Source organism: Miniopterus natalensis, chromosome 4 (genome assembly GCF_054644295.1).
Source record: "Miniopterus natalensis isolate mMinNat1 chromosome 4, mMinNat1.hap1, whole genome shotgun sequence".
Taxonomy (NCBI): domain Eukaryota; kingdom Metazoa; phylum Chordata; class Mammalia; order Chiroptera; family Miniopteridae; genus Miniopterus; species Miniopterus natalensis.
In genome coordinates, this window is record NC_142084.1 from 12,169,232 (window position 1) to 12,187,386 (window position 18,155).

Here is an 18,155-nt window from a genome sequence, read left to right on the forward strand (position 1 = left end):
AATTTCCAATTTTCCAAAAAAAGAAGGAAGGAAGGGAGGGAGGGAGGGAGGGAGGGAGGGAGGAAGGAGGGAAGGGAGGGGAGGGGAGAGGGAAGGAAAGGAAGGAAGGAAGGAAGGAAGGAAGGAAGGAAGGGAGGGAGGGAGGGAGGGAGGGAGGGAGGGAGGGAGGGAGGGAGGGAGGAAGGAGGGAGGGAGGGAGGGAGGAAGGAGGGAAGGGAGGGGAGAGGGAAGGAAGGAAGGAAGGAAGGAAGGAAGGAAGGAAGGAAGGAAGGAAGGAAGGAAGGGAGGGAGGGAGGGAGGGAGGGAGGGAGGGAGGGAGGGAGGGAGGAAGGAGGGAAGGGAGGGGAGAGGGAAGGAAGGAAGGAAGGAAGGAAGGAAGGAAGGAAGGAAGGAAGGGAGGGAGGGAGGGAGGGAGGGAGGGAGGGAGGGAGGGAGGGAGGGAGGGAGGGAGGGGAGAGGGAAGGAAGGAAGGAAGGAAAGAAGGAAGGAAGGAAGGAAGGAAGGAAGGAAGGGAGGAAGGAAGGAAGGAAGGAAGGAAGGAAGGAAGGAAGGAAGGAAGGGAGGGAGGAAGGGAGGGAGGGAGGGAGGGAGGGAGGGAGGGAGGGAGGGAGGGAGGGAGGGAGGGAGGAAGGAGGGAAGGGAGGGGAGAGGGAAGGAAGGAAGGAAGGAAAGAAGGAAGGAAGGAAGGAAGGAAGGAAGGAAGGGAGGAAGGAAAGAAGGAAGGAAGGAAGGAAGGAAGGAAGGAAGGAAGGAAGGAAGGAAGGAAGGAAGGAAGGAAGGAAGGAAGGAAACCTCCTGATTTTTTACATGTTGGCGACAAATTCAGAATTGTTTAAAACATTGTGCTGGTCAAACAAAACATGTTTGCTAGTAGTTTCCAGCCTCTGCTTCAAGAGTGTCAAGGACCAGCCTAAACATCCCAGCCAATATGGAACAGATTTGCATTTCCCTCTTCTGGATGTAAGCTGCCTTCTGCCGCTCCTGTAAGACTGCTTTTAGATGTATTTCCTCCCGTTTCCCTATAGTCCTCTGGACTTGTATCAGACACTTTCCCTCACTCCCTTTTCCTCCTGCAGACACCCATGGCTACAGGCTTCACATCTATGGCTTAGAAATCTGAGGCTTTTAAAAAATTCCTTAGGGCTTGTTAGAGTTCATTTTTATGATATGTTAGAGACCTTTTCCTGGGATGAAACATTTAGAAGCCCACGTTCATCTTTATTCTGTAGTCTAGTATAAGAAATGTCAAAACCAGGGGTATGGCCTTATTGGCACATTAGGAACACGGCTGGGAAGGGGTTAATTCACAGCTGTGGTCAGTCTCCCCTTTCAAGGTAATGGTTCACTCCAGCGAGTCCCAGTCTTCCACTTGGACCAGAAATCCTGGGGCGTCCGGGCCCTCCCCCAGTGATTCGGATTCATGCCATTTTGGTAGGGACTCGGGATCTGCAATTTAAAACAAGTTCCCCAGGAGAGTGGGTGGTGCTGTTGCACAGACCATGTTTTGAGAAATACCGGTCTAGCAGAGGTGTTTTTGGCCTCTGCATCTTCGATCATTTAAAGAAGGTTTTGCAGATCGTTGGGCCCACCGGTCAATACAGTGGACCGCTCAGGACACGATACGAAGTTCTTACGCCGAGAAGCTGACTTAAGCTGTCTCTACGCGATGGAGGTGCTTTTACCATGAAGGGGCTTTTATGTTTTCAGTCATATGTGGATAAAAAAGCGGTGCTATATTTGTTTTATGTAGGTAGTGTGTGTGTGTGTAGAAAGATCTCATTTACCAGACATTGTGGGTGCACGGTACCGACAACGCGAGGTTATTCTTTAGAGTTGCACGTCTTTTTGGCTTTATTTCAGCCATTTTCATGGAACACTTTCTTGAGTCAGCGTAGCGTCCCTGGTTTTGCAAACCAGAATCTACCAAGATTAATGACATCTTTTCAGGGCCATTGCGTATGTTTTGAACTCTTTCTTTCAGGTCCTGTTCAGCTGTTGGAGCCCCTGCACTGAGTGGCCCTGAATGGCTCTGATGGGGGTTCCGTGGCAGTTGTGGTCAGTTTTCTCTCCCCTCGCTGTATTTGTCGCTTCTCTCCGCCAGTCCCCTGCCTGCCTCTCCGAATGTGCCTCTCCTGTGCCGAGAGCTGGGAAGCCATGGAACTGCATGCTGTGTGTCGGGTCACAGCAGACGGGATCTGAGTGAGGCTTTGAGCGGCGTTTCCAGCAGAGAAATGAGTGGAAGTTAGTGCATTGACCTAGTGACGTTCCTTAAGTTACTCACCACCTTCCAGCTCGCTTCCTGGTCAGGACAAGTGAGAGGTTGCTACAAGTGGTTCCTCTTCATTTGTAATCTGTTGTCTCCCCCAATCGTGTTAGTACTTTTATATGTACAGTTCCATGATGTGAAATTTAAGTAGATTAAAATTCAAATGAACATTTCTCAGGCCAAGTTTTTATGAAGGATTGTTTTTGATTCAGTGTTGTTGTGATTGGAGCTATAAATTAGTTGTCTGTGAAATCTGATCCTGCAGTCATTGTGAAATAAAGGTGTTACAACTCATGTTTGTGCCTGAATTCTCATTTCTTGGGGTATCATCACATCACTCAGCAGAGCTGTGTTTCTCATTTGTTCTGATGACCCTGGTTCTTTTCAGTGGCCCCAGATAAGAGTATTATTCCAACCATACGTTAGCTACCCCCTTTCCCCTGAGGTGACAGATTAAAGTTTCTCCCAGAAATAAATGGAGGTCGCTCTTATTGGGTCACTCAAGGGGGCCATGTGCTAATGGAGCAAAGGACTGGGGTCTGCAGAGGGTGAAGGACAGAAGCACAGCGCAGACACACAGCAGCATGGAGTCAGGTGGTCCCAAAGAGGGAGGGACGGAGCGGCCGCCTGTGGGCCTGTGAGGCTCAGCTGTACTTTCTGTACTTTGTCTCCATGAGATTTGTCTTTTTCCTGCCATTTGTCTCCTTTTCACTTGACTGTCTTTGGGTTTCTGTGCCTTGCCTCCAGAAAGCCTTGTCCAGGCCGTACAGATACCTTTCTTTTGTTAGAGCCTGGGTGCCTTTTGGGGTAGATTCCTCAGTTTAACCAGCACTGTTGAGCACCTACTGTGTGTCTGTATCCAGTGGGTTTCCAGAAGCGCTGCACCATCATTATACTGACAGATGGCAGTAGTAGGCACCGATTGATGGTAAGACCAGGCTCTCTGACCTCTTGGGTAAAGCAGACGATGATTGCTCATTTAATGGATGCAGGAAAGTCAGTACAGGGTGCACAGTGGGGAGAGCAGCGCAAAAATGCGTAGCTCGGTGGCCCCAGGGCCTCGCCAGCACATTGCATAGTTGCGGATGACAATGTCTGAATAGGGAGGCGCACATCAGGCCTTTTGGAAGAGAACCAGTTCTCTTTAGGCCCCGCCTTACCTGCAGAAGGGTGGAGCCGGCCTGCAGGAGACCACCTCATCTGAGCCCCAGAGCAGCTCCGCAGTGCACGGTGCCTGCAGGTACAGGATATTCAGGCAGAAATGTCTTTTACTTTCAGACTGTCCTGGCTATTACAGCCTGGTCTCAGGACATCCCTGAACTCAGGGCTGCGGCACCAGCGGTGTTTGCCTGATGTCTGGGCCGGGCGTGCTAACCCTGCAAACCCCAGAACCTTAACCAGGCCTTGGAGAGATTGAAGCAGGTAGAGGCAAACCCACTGTAGTGGGGATTCTGAATGGAAATTAACTTATCGAAACGATTTATAGAAATGTAAAATGAAGTATTTAAAATGTCAGATGCAATATTTCTTGCACACCTGACTGCCCGTTGGAACCTGCTGGGGATTCCAAGGGGAGCTCTAAAAAATACTGACGACTAGGTCCCACCCCCAGAGATTCTCGGTTGCAGCCCTGGAATCAGGATTGCATATAGCTCCCTAGGGGATCTTGAAGCCATGAGCAGTGATTCCGACCAACTTCAGAAGTAATGTCTTGTCCCATCAGTGGTGACCCTTAAAAAGCTAGCTGGAGGCCAGAGTTTGCAAAATGAGACCTCTCTGATGCTTTGCCTCTAGCCCTTCAGAAAAATATTCACTGTCCAAGAAAAAATGTGGTTCAGTGTCTCTTCAAAGCTAATAGAGGAAAATAGATGCTAAAAGTCCCCCATGGTGGGCATCCCACTTTATGATTAAAAGTTTGAATTGTGTTTATTGGAACAGAATTCCATGCAGGAAAAGGATCCCATAGTAACTCGAGACCCTTGCTTGTCTCGAAGGGTCAACCCTGAGTCACTGCACTGCTGGACCTTAAGATGTAGGTCTCTGAGCCCCGGACAGGCGTGCTGTGCAGGAGGAGACAGAGAGAAAATAGCAGCCCCCATCCTGTTAAATTAAACTCCATGGAGCTATTCTCCAGCATTGTCGGAGAAGATTAGAGCCATTCCGTGCCTGCCATCTGTTTAGGCTGCTGCTGAAATCATTAATTCTCTGTGTTGGTGCCAGGATGAACTTTGAGATCCGACGACAAATGAGAAAATGCTAACCAACCACCCAGTTGTATGTTTTAGTTTTCCCATTTCGGGTTTCGGTGTCTCTCTCAATTCAAAAGTCCATCCATTGTTCAAACTTTGAAATGCCTGCATTGCCCATTTCCTGAGATGTTGAGGGGGAATTATTTTCTGGAATGAAGCTCCTCTGTTATTTGTGTTACCAATTTCATCAAAACCCAAGTCATTGCTGTCAATCAATCAATCAATAAAAAAAAAAAGTTTCCCTGATCCCAGGACAGAAAGTTTACAAAAAGCAGCCAGAAAGAATTGAATGGGTGAATGAATGAATTACCCCAGAGTGTAGTCATTGTTAAGTGGAAACAGGATATGGGGCACGGATGGGAAGAAGGGGAGGCTACCAAGGCCATACCTGTCACTGATTAAATGGGAGGGGTGACTGAAGAAACCTATATGGCCTGAAATGACATTTCAGAGGATTGGAGGATGTCTCATGGAGGTTTCAAGCCCCTCAGTTCATGTCTCCCCTCCCCCTTTTTTCTGAGCATATCCATAGATTGAGCAGAAAAAGTTCAATGCACATTTTCTGCTGGTATGTTGGTGATTGGATCTAAGGCCCTTGGAAAACGCGGAGTCACATCTGAGGCACCAGGTGACTGACTACACTTTTTACATTACAGTTTTAAATTGGATTAAATTTGGCATCAGAAGACAATGGGAACTCATCCAGTGTGGAGTCTTCTTTTTGTAAGTGTGAAGTGAGAAGCCAGTTATCACTTGTTTCCTTGGGTGTTAATTGTTATGTCAAGTGCTGTGGGGACCATTTCTTTTTGGAAAAAATAAGTGCTAACAATGTTTTGGGGCTTTATTAAAGGGAAGGATTTTGCAGAGAAGAGGGGGGAAGAGCAAAGCATTAGCCAGGCCTTTATTCACTCCCCCCCACCAGCCATCAGCCTGTGAAACCTCTTCCTGGGGGGCATTATCACCTGCAATCTCAAAACAGGGCATTTGTACCTCGAGGATGTATGGCCACCTCAGTGAGGTTATGTGTGAAGCCTCGAGATAGATGGGCAAATCCTCCATTTAGTGCATTCATTTTTCTCACAGATTAGTGGGGAAAATGTTATTTTTACATCAAAACCAACATATAACTTTGTAGAATATAAAATTGGAATAGATTCTTAATTTTGAAAAAAGAGAGACAAGACTGTTTGCCCGGGGCACTGCTTAGAAAGCTGCCTTGTACCTAGCAGGCGTTAGGTGGAATAGAAGGGGATTAGATATGCTTAAGACAAGCGCTTGGCCGTTAGGACACCCCCAAACGCTGCCGGCTGCTGCGGGGCTCTGTGATGTGGGAGGCACGTCCCTCTCTGGGACAGCTGAGAAGCCCTGATGCAGACCACCGCCGACCCCTGGAACTCGCAGACTTCCCGTGCCCCGGCGTCAGCCTTCCATCGCAGCAGCCTGCCGTGGCCTGCCAGCACCTCGTATTGCAAAACGGGGCAAATACCCAGTAAACTGGGGCAAGCTTTGCCATCAGGGCCTGGCGGCTTACTTTAGACTGAGTTAATGGAGCGCTCTTAGTTGCTGAGAAGGAGTATGTAAGAATAAAGAGCATTTATTGAATATTAAATTTTAAATTAGCTTTCTCTGTAATTTTTTGGGGGAGGGGCAGTCATGTTTTCTCTTTTGTTCAGAGCAAACACTAGTCAGGACAATTTTACTTGTCAATATAATGTTTTTAACTAAATGGAGGCAGTTCAGATATACTTATAGGCTGCCACTTTCTCTACAGTGTTGAATCCAGGGTGCTTGCTAAAATCAGTGGGAAGGGGCATAATTAACCTTGGTGGGCTGAAAAAACAAAACAAGGGAAAAATTAGTGAAGCAGCGGCTGGCTTCCTGATTCTGGCAATTACTGCGGTGCAGTGGGTTCTGCTGTAAGGAAGCTCCCGCCTTTTCCAGTAACGAACCTCTTTTCTGGCTTATTCCCTCAGACATATTACAACTGTCATCTAGATGGAAATTGTATGGCAGTTGCCAGCAGGAATAACCTTTATTGTTATTTACACAACACACATATTTCTGCTGACAATGCCAACTATGGTAGTAGCCCAGCTTCTTTGTTGAAATAACATATCCTGGTCAGATCTGAATTTCCCTTCACCAGAATGAAATTTGACAGTACATTTGGCATTAGATGAAGATTGAAATGTAAGAAATCTGAGCTTCTGATTTGATTCAAATTCAGCCCAGAAACCTAAGCTGGAGTCCTGGTTATGCTATGCCCTAGCTGTTGCATAAGCTCTCTGGGCTTCACTCTCTTCACATGGGAGGGAGTAATAATGGGGGCTATTTTATAATGTTATTGAAAGAATTAGATTGGAGCCCTGGCCGGTGTTGCTCAGTGGTTAGAGCACTGGCCTGAGCACTGAAGGGATCGATTCTGGTCAAGGGCATATACCTGGGTTGCAGGTTTGATCCCAGCCCCACTCCAGGTGAATGCAGGATGCAACCAACTGATGTGTCTCTCTCACATTGATGTTTCTCTCTCTCCCTCCCTCCCTTCTACTCTCTCTAAAAATTAATGGAAAAAATATCCTCGGGTGGGGATAAGAAAAAATGAAAGGGAAAAAAAAGAAACAATTAGAGTTCGAGACATGTAAAAACAGTTGGAACAGTGCCTGGCACGTAGTAGACACTCAGCAATCTCTGGAAGAGATTGTGTTGAATTGGTGTTAATTCTTTAAATATTTGATAGAATTTTCCAGTGAAACCATGTAGGCCTGGATTTCTATTTGGGGAGATTTTAAACTACAAATGTAATTTCTTCAATAGTTGTAGGGCTATCAAGTATTTTGCTCAGGAGTAGGAGAGAGAAAATTAAGACAATCCTTTTCACAATTCACTCAGCCTCTAATCTGCCTCCCCAGCTCACACATTCAAACAAACATGCTTTTCTCAAAAAACAGGTCTGAGCAGCCCACTTATCACTATATTGTTTATACTTTAAAGAACCCGAGTAAACCTTTGTTTAAAAAGAAAAGGGGCAAAGTACTTGTGATTTTGGTATTTTATTTTTATAATAAGTGTGTGTCCTCACTGTGTAGTAATGGTTAAACACTGTAACATTGCAAGAAGGAATTGAACAGTTGGATTTAATGAAACCATTTTACCAAGAACCAGTTGCAGTGTTAGGATGTAAATGAAAAGGAACCTGCCTGGACTTTAATTTGTCATCTTGTTTTCTTTTAAAACTATACGGGATTTGCATTTCCCAGATGTCAGAGACAATGACGAGTGGTTCTGGGTGACAAGCCTGTAACATCAGCAAAGTTTTAAACAAAAGCTGGCATTTTCCCCATGAGCTAAGATTCTCCTTGCTTCAGAGGGAGCCCCGATAAGACTTTTTGTCTCATGACTTGGTTGGTCGTGCTGCTCATTCGCTTCACCTGTTTCACAGGTGACTGTAATCTCTCATATCTGTCGGGGATGTTCTGGTTTATTGACTAAGAACTTCCACACCCATGATTTCATTGAGTCCCCAAAGCAACCCTGGGAAGATGATAGGAGGTGACTTACGGATAAGGAATCAAAGGCTCACGGTGGGTAAGTGACTTGGAAGTCATAGTTCTAGATCCAGCAAGTTGAAGGACTACATATATGCCCCTACCCAGTTGCCGCCTGGAGGAATCCCACACTGACGGACTTTAATCCTTGAGGTCATAATTATAGCCGCTCATACATATAATGCTTTGTAATTTGGAAACCTGTTGATTTAAAGTTGTGTTTAGAGAGTCATTATTGTAACCAGGGGTTGTGCATGGAATATCCAGACAGGCCTGCAGGTCCATGTGATTAAATCATCCGTGTTTGCTAATTGTCAGTTTTCAAAGTGAGGCTCCTACCTTTTGGTTGCTTCCTGGAATCAGCAACACAGAGTTCTCTATTCTGGTCCCTGCTGAGAGGGGAAAGCTAGAACCTATGGCCTTGGCCATTTTTTAATTTATTTATTAATAGGAGGCTCGAGTATTTAGATTTCTGAATGGAGGCAAATAGATCCTTCTCTTTGCTGAATTTGACATTTCTCATAGCTTAATTTCAATAGGAGGGAGGGGGAGAGGGAACAACTTGAGGTAAGGGAGGGAGGAAGGACCTGCTGTATTGTAGCCTCATTTTCTGGTAAAGACACTGAGGCTAAGAATAGTTCAGAATCATGCCTGAGATTATTCAGCTAGTGAGTCCCTGTGCTCCAAATCCTGTCCTCATACTTGCACATATCTGCTTGGCTATCTATCATCTATCTATCATCTATCTATCTATCTATCATCTATCTATCTATCTATCTATCTATCTATCTATCTATCTATCTATCTATCTATCTATCTATCATCTATCTATCTATCATCTATCTATCTATCTATCTATCTATCATCTATCTATCTATCATCTATCTATCTATCTATCTATCTATCTATCTATCATCTATCTATCTATCTATCTATCTATCTATCTATCTATCTATCTATCTATCTATCATCTATCTATCTATCATCATCTATCTATCATCTGTCCTGTGTCTGTCGATCTATCATCTATGTATAGATCTTCAGAGTGGAGTTACTGATGGGTGTTGACCAAGGCTGCCTTAGCATTCTGCTCAATTTCACTAAGCTTCAAACAAATTTTTTCCTGATTATAGGCCCGATCTCCCTCTTTCTTAGAGCAGTTACTTCAGAAGTCTTGTAATTGTACTGTAAATATTGTACAACCCAGAAGTTTTCTCAGGGATCTGGAAGTCATCCCTTTGAAATGTAACCATGGGAGGAGATAGCACCCTCTCCCCCAGTCTCTCTGGAAGGGGGCTTAATTTGGAAACGTGACAGTGTAACACCGATGGCCCAATCACATGGACCCCTCCCCAATGTTCTCTAGACCTTTCCATTAGCTCACCCCAGTGTTTAAAAATTCACCTGCCTTTTGTTTTAGCAGAGTTGAGTTCAATCTCTTTCCTGTTGCAGTGGTTCAAGTTTTTAACAAGTGTCCAGTGAAGTGTTTCACAGTGTACGTTCTTTTGATTTGACTCAGCAGTGCCAAATTGCTATAGGGAATGGCTGTACCGGTTTACATTTCCATACAGATCTGCTAGCAATGCCCAAGAGTTCCTACATCTCCGCCTTTCTACCGGCCATTAGAATGCTTAGAATTCTAATGTTGGTGAATTAATAGGGTTAAGTAATATCTCATTGTTTTTTAAATTTGCATTTCTCAAACTAACAATGATTCTCCATTTAAAAAATGTTTGGTAGCTTTTTGTGTTTCCTCCTCTGTAAATTAGTCATACCCCCCCCCACTCCCCCCCTTTTCCCTATCGAGATTGGGTGGGGCATGTCCAGGAGGCCACCAATCCATGGGTCTCTCTCACATCGATGCCCCCCCGCAAAGCAATGGGGAAAAGTATCCCCTGGTGAGGATTAATAATAATAATACAAATGATGATGAGGATTTAAAAAGTCAGAAAAATCTATGATGTTTAAATCCTCATGAGGAGTCCATTTCCCTACTCCCCCCCCCCCCAAAAAAAAGAGAATCTCTTAGGGGGAAAATTCAAGATGTGCATGAACAAGACTGCATTACCATTCTCCCCGGCTTGGGTCCCTCTCTCCAGCCGGGTCCCCGGCGGCCGCCGCTGGCCCCGCGCAGTCGCCCCGCGGCAAGGGCGAGACGTTCACGGGCTTCACCGGCCCAGCCGGCGGGGCCCCTGGGAGAACCGGGGGCGCCCCTGGGAGAACCGGGGGGAGCGCGCTTGTAGTCTAACCAGCGCCCGGGGTTTGTGATGTGGCGGGAACCCCACAGGGGCTGGAGCAGGGGAGCGGCTGTTACCCAAATCCTGACCCTAACCGCAGGGTGGGTTTGGTCTTTTGAAATTTAAGGGCGAGCGGGACGCGCCGGGGGGGGGGGGGGGGGGCTGGGGGCTGGCCCCGAGCGTGGGTGGTGATGAAGGAGCCCCCCGCCACGTTAGCGGAGAGGGTTTTTCTTCCATTTCTTTGTTTCTTTGAATCAACTCTGTTTTATATCCACTCCTGTGCGTTAGCTTTTCGCCGCCCGCGCCCGGCGTTATTCACAGCCCCGCGTCCCTGCCGAGGACCCCGCGTGTCGCGTGGAGTGCTGTGCTCTGCAGTTTCTTCTGCTTTGCTGTTGTTTTGGGGGTGACAGGGGAGCATTTTCACCGCTTTCAACGTTTCAGTTTTCCGAGTGTGCGTAGAAACAGACGGCTCCGGGGTCTTCACTCTGTAAGTCCAGCGGGCAGTGCGGGAGGCCGGGGCGTCTCCTTGGCTTCCCCGCGGCTTCCTCGGCGGACGGCGCCCCAGCTCCCGGCTGTGCCCCGCACGCCCGCCCTCGGCGCCCCGGCCGGGCCTTCGGTCCTCCAGGTGTCCGCGTCTAGGCGGCTGCCTGGGTCCTGCGCTCCTGCCGGTCTCCTCCCTGCACTCATTTCTAGGGTGCGTTTTGCCACCATTAGTACGCACTTTGTCTCTCTGGAGGTGACTTTAATTCGGTCTCAGGCGAGGACACCTGCGCTGTTGGCGGCCACGGGGAGGGCCGCGCGCACGCGCACTCACCCCCTCCCGCCACCCTGGCATGTAGTTCCGCCTTCCGGCGGTTCCGGCCGCCATTTTCCGCAGCCCGAGCCATTTTCCAGAAGCCGCCATTTTCCACAGCCCGAGCCATTTTCCACACGCCGCCATTTTCCACAGCCCGAGCCATTTTCCACACGCCGCCATTTTCCACAGCCCGAGCCATTTTCCAGACGCCGCCATTTTCCACAGCCCGAGCCATTTTCCAGACGCCGCCATTTTCCACAGCCCGAGCCATTTTCCAGACGCCGCCATTTTCCACAGCCAGAGCCATTGTCCACACGCCACCATTTTCCACAGCCAGAGCCATTTTCCAGACGCCAGCATTTTCCACAGCCCGAGCCATTGTCCACACGCCACCATTTTCCACAGCCAGAGCCATTTTCCACACGCCACCATTTTCCACAGCCAGAGCCATTTTCCAGACGCCACCATTTTCCACAGCCAGACCCATTTTCCAGCCGCGGCCCTGGAGCGAGGCATGGAGACCAGCTGGACGGTCTACGGGACTGAACCCCGTCCAGGCTTCCACGTAACCTTTCTACGATCCTCTCGGTCTGGACGATGGAGATCTGATCCCAAGTAAGTTCTTTTGCTTATTCAACCTGCTGCCAACCGCGGTGGAGCCCTTCGCCCTAAGGGCCCGAGGCCGGCCTCACGCCGACACCCCGTTCCCGCCCCCCGCAGCGCTGTCCTGGACCCCTCTCCGCCCCGCTCCGCGAACGCGGCAGTGGGGAGCCCTGTGCCTCCCGAAGGGATGGCGGCCTCTGGTTTTAGTAGTAGTTCTGCGTAATCTGTGCAGCTGGCTTGGGAAAACTGCCAAGTGGTTAGGACTTAGGCGCCGCCGTCACCCTCGGCCGAGCCGGAAGCAGAGATGCTCAGGTGTGAGTAACCCAAGCGAACACCCCCGAGTGCCGTCATCTAAATGGAATTGTTTTGTCGCTTTTTTTTTTTAGAATGAAGTCCAAGGTATTTTCTTAAGTTAATTTTCTACTTCTCTTGTCTTTGGGTCTAACTTTTTATAGTTTTTAAAAAAAAAATTGATCGGGGGGAGGGGAGGGGGAGGGGGAAGGGAGGAGGAAGGGGGAGGGGAGGGAGAGGGGGAGGGGGAGGTCCTGCACGTGCCGGGCCAGGATCCACGCAGCCTACGTAGGTACGTGCCAGACCCGGAGGGAACCCGCCACCTTCCGGTGGACCCGGGGATGCCCCAACCACCTGAGTTGGTGTGGCCACTGCTGCTTTTTATATGGTTTTATAAAGGGATTTAGTTTTATTTTCCTCCGTGTAGTGATCAAGTTTTTTCCTAATATCCTTTCTTAATCAATTTTTTTTATTTATCCGCATTTATGTACACATGATTGTGATTCTCTGATATTTATTCTGTCCTGTGGGTCTATTTTTCGGTGGTTAATGGCATTATCGTGTGAGTCTTTAATATCCGATGACCAGCTTTTTAGTTTTCTGTTTTAAAGTCCACTTAGCTATGCATCGACCTTTATTCTCCCATGTAAAGTTTAGAGTAAATACGAATTTTTCAAAGGTGTTCACATTGAAATTAAATTTATACATTAGTGATGGAAAAATTTACGTTAAAAATTATTACAACTTCCACTTTATTTTTAATATTGTTGATGTCCTTTATTAGATTTTAAAAAATGATCTTTTAGAGAGGTCTTCTGTTTTATTGCTTAGCTTAATTGCTAAATATTTTGTTTTTTTGTTGTGTATCTTACTGTTTACTGTATCTTCTAATTGCTTGTTGCTGACGGTTGAGAAATTCTATTGATTTTTGTAGGTCAGTCCTTTATTGGCAACGCTGCTAAGCTCTCTTACTTTTTCTAATAGTTTGTCTCTAGATTATATTGGCTTTTCTAAGTGATGATCACATATAATCTATAAATAATGCCTCCACGTTCTAACTTTTGCATTTTGAGCATTTTATTTTGTACTTTCTGGTGAAATAAAAGTAACAAAATATAGCAGTGTTAGATTTATTCTTTATGTGAACTTCAGTTATGCTTACCCTTACTGTGTGGTTGAGAGCTGGCAGTATATGTTTAATACAGTATTATGTTAAAACCCGTTATGAATCCAAAAATATCTTTCTTTGTACCATGGAGGAGAAAGTATTTAGCCTTTGAAGACCAAATAAACTAAGAAAGAGACATTTCTTACAAATTTTTTCATTTGTATAGTATCTGTTGATTTTAATACTTTGGTGAGCTAACAAATCAAATGTAAATGTCTCTTACTTGATTTGAATTTTAAAAATTTTGTTGCCATTTTTATTACACAATTTATTATTTTATTTATTTATTTGTTTATATTGATTTCAGAGACAGGAAAGGAGAGGGGGAGAGAGAGAAACGTCAGTGATGAGAGAGTCATTGATTGGCTGCCTCCTGCGTGCCCCCCCCACTGGGGATTGAGCCTGAAACCCAGGCGTGTGCCCTGACTGGGAATCTGTGATCTCCCCGTTCATGGGTAGACACTCAACTACTGAGCTACATCAGCTATTATTTTAAATTAAACAAATGATAAAACATTCTAGTTGTAAATTATTCAAATCATACGACTCATATGATGTAGAACTAGATAGGAAAAAAACCCCTTTCCTTTTATTTTATATGTCCATCTCCACCTCTTTATACCACTATTAACAGTTTTCTGGGCATCCTTTTATCGTGTGTATGTGTGTGTGTGTATAAATATATATGTGTGTATATATATATATATCAACCTTTTTTTCTTTAGTTACTTTTAAAATGTATTCTTCGTTGAAATGCAATTAACATACCATAAAATTCAACATTCTAAAGTGTATAATTAAGTGGTTTTTAGTATATTCACAGTTATGCAACCATTACCACTGTCTACTTCCAGAACATTTTTATTACCCCCAAGAGAAACCCCATACCTGTTGTCACTCTCCATTTCTTTCTCTCTCCAGCTTCTGGCAAACACTAATACACTTTCTGTCACTGTGGATTTGTGTTGTTTGTATATTTCATGTAAATGAAATAAAATACATAGTTTCTTTTTTTTTACCTAGCTGCATAGAACTTTTTAAAACAAATATTGATGGAATCATAAACACATCATTCTGATTATTTTTTCTCTTAATATTTTTTTCATATCATTTTATATATTTCTGTGTAATTATTTTTAATGGCAGTATAGTATATATAGACCAGATGCGTCATAGTTTATTGAGGCATTCAATTATTGATGGATATATGAGTTGTAGCCAGTTAATATTATCAACAATCTCATACTGAAACTTGTTGACACATACGGTGTGCACATGCAAGTGCCTTGTGTAACAGGAGAATCTACAAAATGGAAATAATAATAGTATCCACCTTAAAAAGTTATTGTGCAGATAAAATAACATCAGTGCTTTGAACTATGCTTGGCAAATAGCAAACTCTCAATAAGTGCTAGCTAGCTCTCATTAATATAAAAATATCCAGATCTGCAGTAACATAGAAAATATTTATGATATAATAGTAAGGATAAAAGGCAACCCAATAAAATAGTGTATATTTTTTGGTTGCAATTTTGTGAAAAGTATATCTGCTTATAAATAAAACTCAAAGGAAATATGTATATGCGGAAAGAATTGCTTTGCTTATGATGATGGTATTGTGGGTTGCTGTTCATGTTTTCAAAATGCCTTTGATGTTATATTAATGTAAAATTAAAAGAAATGTAGAAACAGGAGAAGAAATCTAGACTTGCCCTTGAATATGAGAAATAAAATCCTGAGGACCCTCAGACTGGGTCCCTCATCCAGTGTGGCTCTGACCAAGATGAGTGAAGACCAAAGTAGCTCACCGTGATATGAAGACTTCCTCATGATCTCCTCTTTCTTCATTACAAACAACTTTGTTTTATCTTCTTGGTTATTCGTCCATACATCTCGTAGATATTTATTGAGAGCCCACTGTGTGCTGGGCACTGTTCTAGGCACTGGATAGACAATGGTAAACAATGGGGAAGCTCTTGGATTTTGCATTATAACACAAGTCTTATACTTAAACCAACAAATCATCAAATGAAAATATCAATGATAAGTGCTATGCAGATAATTAAAGTAGAGTGATGTGATATGACCTGGTAACTACTTTAAATTTGCGGTCAAGAAAGATTTCTCTGTATAGGTAACAGCTTATTGAGACCTAAATGACAAGAAGAAGCCATCCATGGGAAGATCCTGGGAGGTACATTGCAGGAGAATGAATAGCACACATGAAGACTAAAGCAGAAACCGGGTTGGTGGGTATGAAGTATAGAAAAAAGGCCAGTGTGTGACTGGACTGTGTGTGGCTGAAGTGAGGTCAGAGAAGAAGGCAGGCATCAGATGGTGTTGGGCTTTGTAAGCTAGGACAAGGAGTTTGTTTAGACTTTATTCTAAGCGGGATAGGAAGCATCTGATAAATTTAAGTAGGAGAGTGGCTTGATTGATCTATGTTCAAGAAACATCCAATTGGCTGTTCTGTGGGACGTGGGTTTTAGGGAGACTCAAATCAGAGAAATCAGGTGGGAGTATAGCAGTAACCTAGGCAAGAGATGATAATGGCTCGTGTTAGCAGTGGAGGAGGAGAGAAATGGTTGTTGGGGTTCTTTTAAATATAAAGTTATCTGCACCTGCCATTGGATTGATTGTGGGGCATAAGTGAAATAAAAGAGCCAAAGAAAACTCCTATATTTGTCATGACTAATCAGGTGAGTGGTGATGCTATGTACTCTGAAGAAGATGGAAGACTTCCCAGGGAATGAAAAAGTCCTGTTTTGATCATATTAAAAATTTTCATTACATATCCAACTAGAAGTGACACACAGAAATTTGATTATCTGAGTGTGGATTTCTGGAGAGAGAAGTCTTCAATACAGATATGGTATTTAAAGCCATGGGGTGGTTTGGGCTCACCTACAGGGAAGGTGTAGATGCAGAAGAGAAAGAGGCGGCTCCCCATCTTGTAATTTCAGAATGTGGCAGTTTTGGTGCCTGATTTCAGATGGACCCAGAAGCTGCCCCTGCTCCTGATGCCTGCCACCAAGGTCACCCAAATCAGAAATTATTCCTTGGTTTCCATTAAATTATATTCACCTGGGAGAGATGTTATAGGAAGTCACATCATTATTTATGTTTTGGAATGATAACTAGGGTCCCTTCCAGAGTGAGAGATTAATGAGGAAGGAGGAGAGAGGATTACCTTAGGCCCATGAAAATGTAGAACCAAGCACTACTGAGATGCACAGTGGATTGGGCGGGGGGAGGGCATTCATGGACCAGGAACAGACACAGAAAAGGAGGCGGTCGGTCTGAAACCAGACCTCTCCTATGCTAGTTTTGCTCAGGATGGCCTTGCAATCAGCTCAAGAATTACCCGCCACATTTATTCCATGGGATCGGGTAGAACAGCTTTCTCATTCAGGCGTTTGTCCCAGCAGAGCTCATGGCATCTCACAACATTTGTGCAGTTTTCTGGCCATACGTGGAGGCAGCTGTAGATAGTGTCCTTGATGCCAGTTTGCTGGGGGAATTTTCCACAAAAGCACACAGGATTTGTCCCACTCGACTGGGTAGGCTGTTTTTCTGGATGGATCTCTATGCATGAGGAAACTTGGCACTGGAGAAGCGGTGGCTTATTTTTCTCTTTTGTTTGGTTTTATTTTGTGCTTCAGAAATAGAACAGATTAAGCATTACTTGTTTTGAAGGCTACAGCTCTCCCTACAGTATGACTTTAAATTCTGTTCTCCCCAGGTGAGCACATAGAAAACATCTCTTCTAGCTTTTGTTAGAAACCATGCAAATGCAGGGAATACTTGGGAGGGATTTCTTTTAAAGTTTAACTTAATTTATGTATCTTTGAAAATAAATCTTTTCTTTCTACAAAAATACACATGTTTATTGTAAAGAAATGAGAATAAATAAAAAATAAAAATAAAAAGTAAAATTCAAAGGTAATTAAAATGAAATAAGATTACAGTAGAGTTGGAAGGGACCTTAGAAATAATCTAACCAAACTGAACAAACCTTTTTATAAATTAGGAAACCAGGGCTCAGAGAAGTTAAGCAGCTTGCTCAAGGTCACATAGCTAATAACAGGAAGACTTAGAATCTTTTTCTTTTTTCCCTGTCCTGAAGATATTTTTTCCATTAATTTTTTTTTAGAGAGATTAGAAGGAAGAGGGGTGGGAGGGAGAGACAGGGAGACAGAGAGATGAACATCAATGTGAGAGAGACATATCAATTGGTTGCCTCCCACATGCCACACCCACCAGGGCCAGGGATTGAGCCTACAACCGAGGTACATGCCCTTGACCTGGAATCAAACCTGTGACCCTTCCATGCATGGGCTGATGCTCTAACCACTGAGCAACGCCAGCCAGGGCTCATTTTCTTTATTTTTTATTTTGACCATTGATTGATTGACTGTTTAAAATATTACAGATGTCCCCTTTTTTCCCCATTGACCCCTTGTTCCCCACACCCACTCCCCCCCTCAGGCCTTCACTACACTATTGTCTGTGTCCATGGGTTATGCATATATGCATATAGATTCTTTGGTTAATCTCTCCCCACTCACCCACCTACCTTCCCTCTGAGATTCATCAGTCTGATGCATGCTTCCATGTCACTAAATCTATTTTGTTCATCAGTTTATTATGTTCTTTAGGTTTCACATATAAGTGAGATCATGTGATAACTGTCTTTCTCTGACTGGCTTATTGCACATAGCATAATATTCTCCAGGTCCATCCATACTATCCCAAAGGGTACAAGATTATTCTTCTTTATAGCTGCATAGTGTTCCATGGTGTAAATGTCCCATAGCTTTTTTATCCACTCATCTACTGATGGGCATTTGGGCGTTTTCCAGATCTTAGCTATTTTAAATTGTGCCGCTATGAACATAGGGGTGCATATATTCTTTCTAGTGAGTGTTTCAGGATTGTTAGCATATATTACTAGAAATGGCATCACTAGGTCAAAAGGCAGTTACATTTTTAATATTTTG